At 42.6% G+C, this 3631-nt stretch overlaps 1 non-coding gene across 1 annotated transcript; it reads right to left on the reverse strand.

Moving 5' to 3' along the window:
- Positions 1 to 1980: 1980 nt before the first annotated feature.
- Positions 1981 to 2087, reverse strand: LOC118486101. Its single transcript, XR_004877957.1, has one exon. It is a non-coding gene; the product is annotated as a small nucleolar RNA R71 (small nucleolar RNA).
- Between the last annotated feature and the right edge of the window lie 1544 nt (positions 2088 to 3631).

Genomic DNA, 3631 nt, shown 5'->3' on the forward strand with positions numbered 1-3631 from the left:
TCCATCATAGAGTGTGTGAGTCGTCTCGGGATCCAAGATTGATCGTAAGAGTTCTTGACAATCAAGGCAATGTTTGCCTAAGTCTCTTACATCACTTGGTGAAGACAAGTGTTTAGTATAATACATTTTATTTTCAATCTTTTGCACTTTTTATTTGGTTTTGTATTAATGACTTTAATAACTAGTTGCTTATGTTGAAGGTGATCTTTCCTTATCGTTTGTCTGTGGTGTCTTGGCATTATTTTACTGTCTATATAAAATAAAAGATTTTCATCATTCATATCTCCACGGTCTATATGGAGGTATGTTGGCTACCTGGTCGGGGGTTAAGGGAACGGTTTGGTAAGGGTCTTGCCCTTGTTCAGCGTTTAGAGGTTCTGCAAGGGACCTGGGTCAAATTTAGTAGGATCTCCTTCAATGCCCATAGGTATTGGATGGCGGGGATCCAAACTCTTTGACCCCCTCATAAGTTAACTACTATTAATACTATAACCTGGCTATTTAGGACTGTATCCCTGCTGACTCAGACTACTTAGTCGAGGGTAACGTCACCTCCAAAAGAGGGGCCTACCATAATTTGCATTAATAACTTAATTCATTATCTTTCAATAATCCGACCCTTTAGGATTGTATCCTTGCTGACTCAAACTACTGGGTTGAGGGTAACGTCGCCTTCAAAACAGGGGCCTACTACAATAACTAAGATAATCTCTTAAACAAGTGCAAAAGTGCGAAAATAATCAAAGGTTATACTAATACACGAGTCGGATCCAAGTTATTCATCTTGTCTATCTGTTTTTTTTTATTTTATTTTCAGCATTTAGTTAGTTTTTATTTTCTTAGTTTAAAAATCTTTTCTAACATTTTGATTTGGTTAGACGTTGAGGATAAACCGGTACTAAAAGCTCTTATGTCCTTGGACGACCTCGGTATCTTACCAACACTATACTACGTCCACGATGGGTGCACTTGCCCATATGTGTGTTTAGTGTTAGTAAATATCGTGTTTTATAAATTTAAAACTTGGCTAAAAGTGTAAAAAGGGCTTAAATATACATCTAAATCATATATACACTGACACGCATCAAGTTTTTGGCGCCGCTGCCGGGGACACAAGGATTTTAAGAAAGTTAGGAATCAACGGCCTAATCATATTTTTATTTTTCTTTTTAATTTTTTAGGATTTTCTTAGTTTTTCAGCTTCTGCAGAGCACAGCACGGGCCGTGCCTGGTCGGACACGGGCCGTGCCCAGCGTTGTTACTGGCAGTTATTAGTTTTCCAAGTTACAGAAGGCTGACCACGGGGCCGTGTCGGTGCAACATGGGGCCGTGTCCAACTCTCCAGTAACTAGGATCTGGAAAACAATCACTGTAACTCCGACCACGGGCCGTGTTCACTGAGCACGGGGCCGTGGTGAACCTTCTGACCAGCATTCTTTTTTGTTTTTATTGCAGGACTTGGAACCAGACGCCACCCCTACGTAGTGTATGAGCTCCAGTTCTAATAAGGACATAAAAGAACCTCTAGAAGAACCCGAACGCTTTCTCAAAAAAAGACTAAAAGCCAAAAACCAAGAGAAGGTTTCGGGAAATCCACTTCCAATGGCGGATCAACGTACCCTCATGGATTATCTACAACCCACCGTAGGTAACCTCGGCGCCGCTATCAATGCACCGAATGTTGAAGCCAATAACTTCAAACTTCGGCCGCATTTGATACAAATGCTCCGAAACTCTGCAACCTTCCATGGGCTTGCGGACGAGGATCCCCATCTACATATTACTAATTTCTTAGAAATATGTGATACCTTTCGGATCAATGGAGCATCAAATGACGCCATCCGCCTTCGAATGTTTCCTTTCTCACTAAAAGACCGAGCAAAAGCTTGGCTTAATGCCCTCCCAGCTGGATCGGTAAACACCTGGGATGAACTAGCCCAAAAATTTCTATATAAGTATTTCCCTCCCGCTAAAACGGCTAAATTAATGACTGAAATTAATACATATTCACAAGAGGACGGGGAATCCTTATATGAAACTTGGGAAAGGTTCAAGGAGCTATTGCGAAAGTGTCCACATCACGGCCTTGCGATATGGCAACAAGTATCCACTTTCTATAATGGGTTGTTACCACACACAAGGCAGACACTTGACTCTAGCTCCGGGGGACTTTTAGGTAATCGCCGCCCGCATGAAATATATAACCAAATTGAGGAAATTGCTCAAACCAATTTCCAGTGGCACACTCCCCGAGGCAATAAATCTATTGCCCCGAGCGCCCATAAGGTTGATGAAAACACTTCTTTACAAGCCCAAATCGAGGCCCTTTCTTCAAAAATAAAAAAAATTGGAAATGACAAAAACGGTCTCGGTTATGGCTTGTGAAGGGTGTGGTGGGCCACATGAAAATTGGAGTTGTATGAAAGAAACGGACGATCAACAAGAGTCGGTAAGCTACATTGACAATAGACCTAGGCCGTCGGGTCCTCCAACGGGCACTTACAACCAAGGATGGCGGAATCATCCTAACCATGGTTGGAGAGAACCCGGCAATAGTAGTAACCAACAAAACCAACGAACAAACTTTCAACAACCAAGAAATGATTCACAAAATTTCACTCAACAACAAGGTGGACGAGAAAGGCTTGAAGATACTGTATCTCGCCTCATCTCCGACACTGAAAAGAAAAACTCGGAAAGGTTTCTACAATTAGAATCGAATTTTAGAAATCAACAAGCTAGTATTCAAAACATAGAAAAACAATTAAGACAACTAGCCCAAAATTTTTCCGAGAGACCACCGGGCGCATTACCAAGCAATACTGAAACAAACCCAAAAGCACAAGTTCATCTCATCACATTACGAAACCGCACCGTGGGGCCTGCGGAAGCGCCACCGCCGACGGAGGAGACTATACCACCGCCTCTGCAAGAAAAGGGCTCCCCTCCATCAGCAGAGCCTACCAAAGCTCCTCGAGTTCCGTACCCCGGTAGGTTAATTCGTCAAAAGACCAATGAGCAATTCGCAAAATTCGAAAGTCTACTAAAACAATTGCATGTCAACATTCCTTTTATTGATGTCCTAACCCAAATGCCTAAATATTCTAAGTTCATGAGGGACTTCCTCACTCATAAAAGGAAAATTGAAACGTTACAATTAGTTAACTTAGGCGAAGAATGCTCTGCCCTCGTACTCAAAAAACTCCCCCAAAAGAAAATCAATCCCGGAAACTTCACAATTCCTTGCTCAATCGGGGACTCCCCCGTTCGTAATGCACTAGCCGACCTTGGGGCTAGCATTAACCTCATGCCCTCATCAATGTTTAAAAGACTCGGCCTAGGAACAACGAGTCCTACAAAAATGAGCATACAACTTGCTGATCGATCCGTCAAATTCCCACAAGGTGTCATCGAAAATGTCCTAGTAAAGGTAAACAAATTTGTCTACCCGGCCGACTTTGTTATACTTGATATGGAAGAAGACACCGAAGTCCCCCTCATACTAGGGAGACCATTTCTAGCCACCGTACAAGCAGTGGTAGACATGAATAACGGAACGCTCACCTTAAGGTACGGAGATGATGAAGTAAAGTTCGGGGTTGGGAAGAGAATAGAGGACGATGACCCGGTC

This window comes from Helianthus annuus, chromosome 13 (genome assembly GCF_002127325.2).
Source record: "Helianthus annuus cultivar XRQ/B chromosome 13, HanXRQr2.0-SUNRISE, whole genome shotgun sequence".
Classification (NCBI taxonomy): domain Eukaryota; kingdom Viridiplantae; phylum Streptophyta; class Magnoliopsida; order Asterales; family Asteraceae; genus Helianthus; species Helianthus annuus.